Source organism: Oncorhynchus gorbuscha, linkage group LG14 (genome assembly GCF_021184085.1).
Source record: "Oncorhynchus gorbuscha isolate QuinsamMale2020 ecotype Even-year linkage group LG14, OgorEven_v1.0, whole genome shotgun sequence".
Lineage (NCBI taxonomy): Eukaryota > Metazoa > Chordata > Actinopteri > Salmoniformes > Salmonidae > Oncorhynchus > Oncorhynchus gorbuscha.
Genome location: NC_060186.1, coordinates 41,749,175 through 41,761,940, shown reverse-complemented (window position 1 = coordinate 41,761,940; position 12,766 = coordinate 41,749,175). Strand labels below are relative to the sequence as shown.

The 12,766-nt window shown below is 43.2% G+C and overlaps 1 protein-coding gene across 2 annotated transcripts in view; it reads left to right on the top strand.

Moving 5' to 3' along the window:
* LOC123994947 (glutamate receptor ionotropic, kainate 2-like) overlaps positions 1-12,766 on the top strand; it is a 200,702-nt gene that overhangs the window by 178,066 nt on the left and 9,870 nt on the right. The window contains exons 16-18 of one of the 2 annotated variants that reach the window (XR_006831754.1): positions 7,710-7,786; positions 8,133-8,260; positions 10,594-11,016. The exons of the other annotated variant lie outside the window; for it this stretch is intronic. The gene's annotated coding sequence lies outside the window, so the exon portion shown is untranslated. Of the gene's footprint in view, positions 1-7,709; positions 7,787-8,132; positions 8,261-10,593; positions 11,017-12,766 lie in introns of those variants that run through there. 2 annotated transcript variants of the gene reach the window in all.

Here is a 12,766-nt window from a genome sequence, read left to right as displayed (position 1 = left end):
CATCATTGATGTATACAGAGAAGAGAGTCGGTCCAAGAATTGAACCTTGTGGCACCCCCATAGAGGCTGTCAGAGGCCCGGACAACAGACCTTCTGATTTGACACACTGAACTCTATCAGAGAAGTAGTTGGTGAACCAGGCGAGGCAATCATTTGAGAAACCAAGGCTGTCGAGTCTGCCGATGAGGATGTGGTGATTGACCGAGTCAAAAACCTTGGCCATGTCAATGAATACGGCTGCACAGTATCGTTTCTTAACGATGGCAGTTAAGATATCGTTTAGTACCTTGAGCGTGGCTGAGGTGCACCCGTGATTGCACAGCGGAGAAGGTACGGTGGAATTCGAAATGGTCAGTGATCTGTTTATTAACTTGGCTTTCGAAGACTTTAGAAAGGCAGGGCAGGATGGATATCGGTCTGTAACACTTTGGGTCTCGGGTGTCACCCCCTTTGAAGAGGGAGATGACCGCAGCAGCTTTCCAATCTTTGGGGATCTCGGACGATACGAAAGAGAGGTTGAACAGGCTGGTAATAGAGGTTGCAACAATAGTTTTAGAAAGAGAGGGTCCAGATTATCTAGCCCAGCTGAATTGTACGGGTCCAGGTTTTGCAGCTCTTTCAGAACATCTGCTGTCTGGATTTGGGTGAGCGAGTAGCTGGGGAGGCTAGGGCGAGTAGCTGCGGGGGATGCGGAGCTGTTGGCCGTGGTTGGAGTAGCCAGGAGGATGGCATGGCCAGCCGTTGAGAAATGCTTGTTGAAATTTTCGATTATCATGGATTTATCCGTGGTGACCGTGTTACCTAGCCTCAGTGCAGTGGGCAGCTGGGAGGAGGTGATCTTGTTCTCCATGGACTTTAGTGTCCCAAATCTTTTTGGAGTTAGAGCGACAGGATGCTAATTTCTACTTGAAAAGGCTAGCCTTTGCTAACGTGGGGACTATTCAAATCTATGGCAGTCCGCCACAGGATGTTTTTTTGCTGGTCAACGGCAGTCAGGTCTGGAGTGAACCAAGGCTATATCTGTTCTTAGTTCTGCAGTTTGTGAACAGGGCATGCTTATCTAAGATGGTGAGGAAATTACTTTTAAAGAATGACCAGGCATCCTCGACTGACGGGATGAGGTCAATATCCTTCCAGGATACCCGGGCCAGGTCGATTAGAAAGGCCTGCTCGCAGAAGTGTTTTAGGGAGCGTTTGACAGTGATGAGGGGTGGTCGTTTGACCGCGGATACAGGCAATGAGGCAGTGATCGCTGAGATCCTGATTGAAAACAGAGGAGGTGTATTTGGAGGGCAAGTTGGTCAGGATAATGTCTATGAGGGTGCCCATGTTTACGGATTTAGGGTTGTACCTGGTGAGTTCCTTGATGATTTGTGTGAGATTAAGGGCATCAAGCTTAGATTGTAGGACTGTCGGGGGGGGGAGCATATCCCAGTTTAGGTCACCTAACAGAACGAACTCTGAAGCTAGATGGGGAGCGATCAATTCACAAATGGTGTCCAGGGCACAGCTGGGAGCGGAGGGGGGTCGATAGCAGACGGCAACAATGAGAGACTTATTTCTGGAGAGGGTCATTTTTAACCTGTTGTAACTGTTGTGTGGCACGCACCTCTAACGTTGGTTGCGGACCAACATAGTACCATAGAAAAAGAAGATTAGGACATCTTCAGAGATTGTATTATTGTACCAGTGTTGAATATCCAAACTAAAATAGCTAACTAGCTGTTTTATTGAGATAAGAATTATTTAAGGTAAAAATGTGTTGCTTTGTTTGTCGCTGGGTACTGACGTTGTATTGCCCATATTAGCGGACACGTTAGCTAACAAATTAGCTATCTAGCTAACTATCTAACTAGCTAATGTTAGGTCACAGACAACTTGTCTAACTACCTAGCTAGTTAGTTAGTTATCTAGCTAGCTAGGCCTGGCTAAATTCACTGTTAGAACCTTTGTTGCATCATCGTTAGATCTTCGAGCTGTTTCCCATAACCATCGTTGGTGGAGATCTTCTGTGTTTAAAGTGATGCTAAAGATGCTAATGGAAACGTGAATTATTTAGCGACTGCCTCAGACCACTCGTAGAACAGCTAAGTACATCGTTAGCTCGATCTTTTGCCCAGCCGCATCACTTTAAACACACAAGATCTCCACCAAACTTCAGAATGAATGTGACAGTAGCTATGTTTCCATTAACTTGTCCAGTACATTTTTTTTGTAGACACTTATAACATTGGAATAGATCATGTAGGGTGCGTTTACAATTTTTTTTTTATGACAGCGTAGAATGTAGTGGCTGAAGAGTCAATAATCAATTTATGCAATTTATGCAATTTACACCTGCCGTTTCCATTACACAATTAGAACATTTCTCCTACACCTGCCGTTTCCATTACACATTTAGAACATGTCTCCTACACCTGCCGTTTCCATTACACATTTAGCACATTTCTCCTACACCTGCCATTTCCATTACACATTTAGAACATTTCTCCTACACCTGCCGTTTCCATTAGACATTTAGCACATTTCTCCTACACCTGCCATTTCCATTACACATTTAGAACATTTCTCCTACACCTGCCGTTTCCATTACACATTTAGCACATTTCTCCTACACCTGCCGTTTCCATTACACATTTAGCACATTTCTCCTACACCTGCTGTTTCCATTACACATTTAGAACATTTTGTTTTGCAACATTGCTTTTGTTGAATAAACCTGGGTCATTGGAAACCTGCCTACAGACTACAAATACAAAGCTTCTCATTTCTTTGCAAAGATAAAAAAAAAATACTTTATTATTTAACCTTTTATTTAACTAAGCAAGTCAGTTAATAACAAATTCATATTTACAATGACGGCCTACCCCGGCCAAACCCTAACCAGGCAGGGCCAATTGTGCACCACCCTATGGGACTCCCAATCACGTCCGGTTCGGATACAGCCTGGAATTGAACCAGGGTCTGTAGTAATGCCTCTTGCACTGAGATGCAGTGCCTTAGACCGAGATGTCTTTATTAAAATATAAATACAGTATAGGCTACATAGACCTATATATTTGAATATTCATATAAAAGTTTTATTTGGGTATTTGTATGCTACTGTATGTAATTAGATACACCACCCCGTTCACGAAAATGGTTAGCTTTGCAGACAGTGAGTCACGTGACCGTAGCTTGCTATACAAAGCAGGCAGACAGGCATTGATGCATTCAGTGACTGTTCGATTGAATGTTGGAATGGGCAAAACAAGTGACCTAGGTTACTTTGAGCATAGTATGATAGTTGGTGGCACGCCATTCCAGTACCTCAAACTTCCAGCTTTCTGGGCTTTTCACGCACGACAGTGTCTAGGGTTTACCGAGAATGGAGCGACAAACAAAAAAAACAGTCATGTGGGCAAAAACCCGTTGATGAGAAAGGTCAAATGGCAAGAATTATGCAAGCTAACAGGCGGGCCACAAACAGGCAAATAATGGCACAGTTGAAAATCAAATCAAATCTAATTTTATTTGTCACATACACATGGATGTTAGCAGATGTTAGTGCGAGTGCAGCGAAATGCTTGTGCTTCCAGTTCCGACAATGCAGTAATAACCAACAAGTAATCTAGCTTACAATTCCAAAACTACTACCTTATAGACACAAGTGTAAGGGGATAAAGAATATGTACATAAAGATATATGAATGAGTGATGGTACAGAGCGGCATAGGCAAGATACAGTAGATGGTATTGAGTGCAGTATATACATATGAGATGAGTATGTAAACAAAGTGGCATAGTTAAAGTGGCTAGTGATACATGTATTACATAAGGATGCAGTAGATGATATAGAGTACAGTATATACGTATACATATGAGATTAATAATGTAGGGTATGTAAACATTATATTAGGTAACATTGTTTAAAGTGGCTAGTGATATATTTTACATCATTTCTCATCAATTCCCATTATTAAAGTGGCTGGAGTTGAGTCAGTGTGTTGGCAGCAGCCACTCAATGTTAGTGGTGGCTGTTTAACAGTCTGATGGCCTTGAGATAGAAGCTGTTTTTCAGTCTCTCGGTCCCAGCTTTGATGCACCTGTACTGACCTCGCCTTCTGGATGATAGCGGGGTGAACAGGCAGTGGCTCGGGTGGTTGCTGTCCTTGATGATCTTTATGGCCTTCCTGTGACATCAGGTGGTGTAGGTGTCCTGGAGGGCAGGTAGTTTGCCCCCGGTGATGTGTTGTGCAGACCTCACTACCCTCTGGAGAGCCTTATGGTTGTGGGCGGAGCAGTTGCCGTACCAGGCGGTGATACAGCCTGACAGGATGCTCTCGATTGTGCATCTGTAGAAGTCTGTGAGTGCTTTTGGCGACAAGCCGAATTTCTTCAGCCTCCTGAGGTTGAAGAGGCGCTGCTGCGCCTTCTTCACGATGCTGTCTGTGTGGATGGAATAGTCGTGCAGAACGGCATCTCGGAACACAGAACTGGTTGGTCCTAGTCACGGATGGGCTATTGCAGTAGACAACCACACCAGGTTCCACTCCAATCAGCTAAAGACCAGAAGAAGTGGTTCCAGTGGGCCTGTGATCACCAACACTGGACAATTGATGAGTAGAAAAACATTGCCTGGTCCAACAAATCCCGGTTCCTGTTGCGTCATGCTGATGGCAGTCAGGATTGTGGCGTAAGAAGCATGATTCCATTGCCCCATCCTGCCTGGTATCAACAGTACAGGCTGGTGGAGGTGGTGTAATGGTGTGGGGAATATTTTCCTGGCACACGTTAGGTCCCTTGATACCAATTGAGCAATGTTTGAATGCCACACCTTGTAGAATCCATGCCCTGAAGAATTCAACCCTGTACTAAACTCAGCAAAAATAGAAACACCCCTTTTTCAGGTCCCTGTCTTTCAAAGACAATTCGTAAAAATCCAAATAACTTCGCAGGTCTTCATTGTAGAGGGTTTAAACACTGTTTCTGTTATGCTGGTGAATGAGGACCCAAAAGCGACTTTAACAGAAACAGAGTCTTTATTCCAGTCTTAAACAAAAACGATAATCCTGGATATTATCTTAGGTAAATACAAAACAGGAAAACTGAAATCCACTCGTCAGTAGAGAGGAACGACTGGAGACGCGACCACAGACTGCAGGTCGCTTCGGGAAGGCACAGGCCGTAGCTGACACAGACACCTGCTCACACGCAGCATCTGAAGAAGGCAAAAACACGACAGGGCGGAACAAGGACACAGAACAGCAGAGAGAGAGGTATAGAAAGAGGGAAAGAACCTAATAAGACCAGCAGAGGGAAACGAATAGAAGGGAAGCACAGGGACAAGACATGATAATCAATGACAAAACATGACAGTTTCCCATGCTTGTTCAATGAACCATAAACAATTGATTAACATTCACCTGTGGAACAGTCCTTAAGACACTGACAGCTTACAGACGGTAGGCAATTAAGGTCACAGTTAAGAAAACTTAGGACACTAAAGAGGCCTTTCTACTGACTCTGAAAAACACCAAAAGAAAGATGCCCAGGATCCCTGCTCATCTGCGTGAACATGCCTTAGGCATGCTGCAAGAAGGCATGAAGACTGCAGATGTGGCCAGGGCAATAAATTGCAACGTCCGTACTGTGAGACACCTAAGACAGCGCTACAGGGAGACAGAACGGACAGCTGATCATCCTCACAGTGGTAGACTATGTGTAACAACACCTGCTTAGGATCGGTACATCCGAACATAACACCTGCGGGACAGGTACAGGATGGCAACAACAACTGCCCGAGTTACCCCAGGATCGCACACAATCCCTCCATCAGTGCTCAGACTGTCCGCAATAGGCTGAGAGAGGCTGGACTGAGGGCTTGTAGGCCTATTTTAAACAGGTCCTCACCAGACATCACTAGCAACAACGTTGCCTATGGGCACAAACTCACCGTTGCTGGACCAGACAGTACTGGCAAAAAGTGCTCTTCACTGACGAGTCGCGGTTTTGTCTCACCAGGGGTGATGGTCGGATTTGCGTTTATTGTCGAAGGAATGAGCGTTACACTGAGGCCTGTACAATGGAGCGGGATCGATTTGGTGGTGGTGGGTCTGTCATGGTCTGGGGCGGTGTGTCACAGCATCATCGGACTGAGCTTGTCATTTCAGGCAATCTCAACGCTATGCGTTACAGGGAAGAAAACCTCCTCCCTCATTTGGTACCCTTCCTGCACGCTCATACTGACATGACACTCCAGCATGACAATGCCACCAGCCATACTGCTTGTTCTGTGCGTGATTTCCTGCAAGACAGGAATGTCAGTGTTCTGCCATGGTCAGCGAAGAGCCCAGATCTCAATCCCATTGAGGGTGAGGGTTAGGGCCATTCCCCCTAGAAATGTCTGGGAACTTGCAGGTGCCTTGGTGGAAGAGTGGGGTAACATCTCACAGCAAGAACTGGCAAATCTGGTGCAGTCCATGAGGAGGAGATGCACTGCAGTACTTAATGCAGCTCTCAGTTGTTGACTCTTGTTATGTTCATACAAATATTTACACATGTTAAGTTTGCTGAAAATAAACGCAGTTGACAGTGAGAGGACGTTTCTTATTTTGCTGAGTTTAGATGGGTGTACCAAATAAACTGAGTGTATTTCATGATGTGTAATGTGTGCAATGATGTGCCAAATCTTGATTTAGTGGACTATTATAGGGTAAGCATAGGAATAAGTTGCCTCAATATTTGTAACCATAGGTTATATCTGTCTAGGAGCTGATCCGTCATCGGTTTTGTAGAATAATTCTCATGTTAAGGCAGCAATCAGCAATAGAAACAATAAGAAAGCAGTCACCCCACCCCTGATTCAACGGAGGTATGTGGCTGGAGAAATGTAACCTTGCTATGAATGCAAGTTATCCATGATAACAAAATGATAGTTTTAACCATATTTTGAGTCTATATAGTGTTTGTTTACATATGTTGGGTTCTGATAGGGTACGACAGCTACCGCATCTATAAGTTATATTCTTCGAGAATCAATGGGTGCATATCATTAATTTATAAGTCCAATAATGGTCGTAGCAACTGCTGATTGCCACTAAGGTTAGATGGAGAATGGTAATCTGAGCGCAGTTGCTTCCTTTCTTTTGATCCTATCGGAATGGACACAAAACTCAATGACCCACTTAGCGAACATTCTCTCTGCATGGTGTTTTGGAAAATGCATGTTACATCTCCGGCTGTTGTAGGAAAGATGCATTGTTAAAACAGTGGTAAGTCTAAATTCCATCGCTATCGAGAAACCGGCCCTGGCGACCTTCAGTCTTCTTCGGCAATGCCACACCATTAACAACTAGCTACAGGCTTGCTAGTTAGCTTTACATTCCTCCTCCTAGTAGCCAATAATTCCTGTCAGCAAACACGTCTAGGTACTAAAAGTTATAACGTTAGTTAACTAGCCAGTTATGTAGCCAGCTAGCTAGCTATTTATGATTATACATTGCTTTGACCTAGCTATATACATTGCTTTGACCTCTCATCCACCAGAGAGACATTCAGGTCTTAGCTACGATTCCTAGCTAGTTGTCTAATGTTAGTTGTAAACAGCCGGGTTGACTTCCTATTTATTTAAGTACTTGAAGAGATGAATAAATAGCTAATTAACATTGGTATTAGAAAGTTGTATTTGTTTCTAGCAGTCTTGATCTGATATGAAGTTTTTTGTAATAGTTTTCTAGATCAAGGATATCGATATCCACCTTTTATCTATCAACACCTTTGAAAATACAGTACAACCCCCTATCAAAGTAAGTACAGAATACATTTTTTGTTGTTGTACATTTACACTTTTCTCAATATTGTAATAACATGATGTTTTTTTGTTGTTTTTTAACCTTTATTTAACCAGGCAAGTCAGTTAAGAACAAATTCTTATTTTCAATGACGGCCTGGGAACAGTGGGTTAACTGCCTGTTCAGGGGCAGAACAACAGATTTGTACCTTGGCAGCTCGGGGGTTTGAACTTGCAACCTTGCAGTTACTAGTTCAACGCTCTAACCACTAGGCTACCCTGCTGCCCCCAGGTTTGCCTTTATCTACGTATGTGGGTGTGTGTAAGAATGTGTACATCTCCCACCAATTTGACACCCCCAGGTTCGAGCCAGCTATGAGAAGGTTTTGGAGGAGGTGACCCACTACACCCCTGGCTATATGGAGGAGATGGAGTCTATCTTTGACCAACCACAGGAGAAGGAGAGGAATAGGATGACCAAAAATGAGAGGTAGGCTACTCCTGCAGTCAGACTGTTACTAGGAGGGTGGATGTGGGTGTACAAACTGAGCTGGTGTAAGAACACACACAGACCGGCCATGCCCACTGACGCACACAGCGGGCTAATGGAAGTCAATGGGAGTGTACTGTAATATGCGATGATGTAGACTTATTATCAGTTAGTCTAATGTAGTGGACGGTGTTACAAGCTAATGTAGCAGACTGTATAACAGTAGTGTATGGTCAAACAATGTGACCATTATTAGAGACTGCTGGAGGGTAATATACTGGACCGGCCAATCTTGTTGTTCAATGGAGTCTAATGAAACCTCTCTTTCAGGAGTGGGCACCAAAAAAAGTGAATAAGAGTTTACATACACTTAGGAAGTTTACATACACTTAGGTTGGAGTCATTAAAACTCATTTTCAACCACTCCACATATTTCTTGTGAACAAACTATAGTTTTGGCAAGTCGGTTAGGACATCTACTTTGTGCATGACACAAGTAATTTTTCCAACAATTGTTTACAGACAGATTATTTCACTTATAATTCACTGCCTCACAATTCCAGTGGGTCAGAAGTTTACATACACTAAGTTGACTGTGCCTTTAAACAGTTTGGAGAATTATAGAAACTGGCTTTAGAAGCTTCTGATATGCTAATTGACATACTTTGAGTCAATTTGAGGTGTACCTGTGGATGTATTTCAAGGCCTACCTTCAAACACAATGCCTCTTTGCTTGACATCATGAGAAAATCTAAAGAAAACAGCCAAGACCTCAGAAAACAATTGTAGACCTCCACACGTCTGGTTCATCCTTGAGAGCAATTTCCAAATGCCTGAAGGTACCACGTTCATCTGTGCAAACAATAGTACGCAAGTATAAACACGATGGGATCAAGTGGCCGTCATAACGCTCAGGAAGGAGACGCATTCTGTCTCCTAGAGATGAACGTACTTTGGTGCGAAAAGTGCAAATCAACCCCAGAACAATAGCAATGGACCCTGTGAAGATGCTGAAGGAAACAGGTACAAAAGTATCTATATCCACAGTAAAACGAGTCCTATATCAACATAACCTGAAAGGTCGCTCAGCATGGAAGAAGCCACTGCTCCAAAGCCGCCATAAAATTCCCAGACTACGGTTTGCAATTGCAGATGGGGACAAAGATCGTACTTTTTGGAGAAATGTCCTCTGGTCTGATGAAACAAAAATAGAAATGTTTGGCCAAAATGTTATGTTTGGAGGAAAAGGGGGGCAGCTTGCAAGCCGAAGAACACCATCCCAACCGTGAAGCACGGGGGTGGCAGCATCATGTTGTGGGGGTGCTTTTCTGCAGGAGGGACTGGTGCACTTCACAAAATAGATGGCATCATGAGGCAGGAAAATTATGTGGATATATTGAAGCAACATCTCAAGACATCCGTCTTGAAGTTAAAGCTTGGTCGCAAATGGGTCTTCCAAATGGACAATGACCCCAAGCATACTTCCAAAGTTGTGAAAAAACGTATTAAGGACAACAAAGTCAAGGTATTGGAGTGGCCATCATAAAGCCCTGACCTCAATCCCATAGAAAATTTGTGGGCAGAACTGAAAAAGCGGATGCGAGCAAGGAGGCCTACAAACCTAACTCAGTTACACCAGCTCTGTCAGGAGGAATGGGACAAAATTCACCCAACCTATTGTGGGATGCTTGTGGAAGGCTACCCGAAATGTTTGACCCAATGCTACCAAATACTAATTGAATGTATGTAAACTGCTGACCCACTGGGAATGTGATGAAAGAAATACAAACTGAAATAAATAATTCTCTATTGTTATTCTGACATTTCACATTATTAAAGTAAAGTGGCGATCCTAACTGACCTAAAACAGGGAATTTCTACTTGGTTTAAATGTCAGGAATTGTGAAAACTGAGTTTAAATGTAGTTGGCTAAGGTGTATGTAAACTTCCAACTTCAACTGTACATTAGCATAGGCTATGCTGCAGCAAATGTAGATCTACCTTTCAAATTGCAATGATGAGATCATAGGTCCACAAACTGACATGGGCTGTCAGTCCCCACCCTGAGCATTGATAATCCATCATGCAGTGACCAGAGAGAAGGCCCTCGAGAATCCAAATTTAGACTCCCAGGCTACCGTATGTGGACATGATCCAACTCTGTGAACACCTTGACTATACTTCAATGGATGTTTGTTACATGTACCTGTTTGCTTTCTTTGCCAACCACAAGCATGTATGTTCGATATGAGAGCATTGCTTGGTTTTTAAAACGTTTCAATGATGCTACCTTTTACAAACAAAGTAATTGTGACACCATTTATGTTTTTCAGGTGATTCTCTAGAGGACTCTATTCCTCGGAATGCAATTAGTTTAATCAGGTGTGTTAGCTGGGGTAGTGGAAAAAGTGTGACACCAGTCAGGCCCCCGAGAGCTGGAGTACCACGTTGAGGATGACCAGATCGATATGGAACCTACAGACTCGACACAAGATCCAGCTTGATCAGATACAGGGCTCTCCTGGAGCGTAACCGTCTCGTAGGTTTTGTCCAACCCTTATCTAGTGTACCTGATTCTAATAACTAACTGGTTGATAAGCTATAGGAGTGTAACTCTCCAGCAGATCTGAACCTCCACCTAGTCCCCACACCCTCTTCTCTTGTAATCTCAACCCCTCTACTATAGCTGTCTGTGGGGATTGGACTGAGAGGGATGTGAAGACAGCTTGCAGCTACCACATTTACAATGTGATTCATTCACCATTACATCATCATTTAAAATAAAGTGAATCATATTTGTTTCATGTTCTTGTTTGTTTGTGCTAAGAGGTCCAGTGTGTTCTTGTATTGTAATACTTTCTGTTGCTGGTCTCATCACTTGATACTTGCATTTCAATAGCTAAGTTATTTATGTATTACACACAGGGGCGCCTCTTTCCTTTTAGGGAACCTTAGCAAGATTTGGTTGTGACCCCCACCTACATTTTACATTTGTTGTTTAGCAGATGCTCTTATCCTGAGTGACATACATGAGCAGTTAAGTCCCTTGCTCTTGCTCAAGGGCACATAAACAGATTATTCACCTAGTGTGCTCAGAGATTTAGGGGAATGGGAGACAAAGGGCTGTGAGAAATAGGTTTAATCCTAGACACATGAAAAGTGGGATGGGTACGGGGCAACAGAAGAAGAACAGCAGAGGACCTAAGAATCTTGGAGATGGGGAAAGGGCCGATAAAACGGGGGGACAGTTTGCAGGACTCTACCCGGAGGGGCAGATCCCAAGTGGACAGCCATACCCTCTGCCCGAGATGATAATGGGGAGCCGGGGTCCTGTGGCTGTCCGCCTGTCATCGATTCCTGGAGGTGGTTGTGGTGTCTTGACTATCATCAATGTGTTTGACTGTTATTTTATACAATAATTACATACCACATTCAATTATTACACTAGTTAAGTAGTAATCTGGGGCACCACGGGAAAGGTTATTTAACGAGTTACTATCTCCTGACTAAACTCTAAAGATATAAATATCTCTTACATCAGTCAATTCATTAATTTGTATTTACCTTAAGTCTCATTCTGAATGTCGAAAAACCCTTGGATATCTGCACGAACCCAAACATAAATGATGAATCAGCGATATACAAATTGGCTAAATGATTTATTTACTAACTAAATAATCACACAGAATTACATAAACACACAAAAAAAGATAGCTTACACATGGTATAGTTATTGGTTACTAACACTATGCAATGAAAGGTCCCTAGAGGACAAAACCAATATGACGGCTTGTTACACAAAATGTCAGATTCAAACGAGAGAAAGGGGGAGACAAAGGACTTCCACTAAATACAGCTGATACCTATGCTCATTGGAATACTAATACACATGAATGGTCGCTCTTTCAAAATAATTGCAATGTACATATTTACATGTGTATGGCTTTGCTGTCTCTGTTGAAAACAGTCGATCCATCTACTGGGAGTACTTCAACAGAAAGCCTCTGGTTGTCCACCAGAGGTCACCATGCCCTTTTTGCAGTTGTAGGTTTCGGAGTGTCTGTGAGAACGAATCCTCCATAGGGATACCCCGCATTGTTCAGCAGGCTCTGTTCGTTAGAATAGAGGTATCTATGGTGGTGAGAGTAAATTGTTCTTTTTCTTCTCGTCTTTGGTCGAGTTTACTAGACTAAAGTACTTAAACTAGACTAAAGTACTACTTAACTAACTAGCTGCGGACTGAATGTTCCTGTGTAGTCTTCTTCTTTGAGAGTGAGTTTCAGTGTTTCTAACCATTCTGTACCTTTCAGCTCACACTGTCGGTCACGCTGGTCTAATGTAGAGCTAGAACCATTTAAACACGCCCATAGCAACCTGGCAATTTACTGGTCTCTAGAGATTTAAATTCCTACCATTTCAACGTGCAGCCACGCTCCACATTTTTCTGGTCTCATAGTCTAACCATTCGTGTCATCCTGTTCAACACCGCCCCGCCTGTTTGGTCTT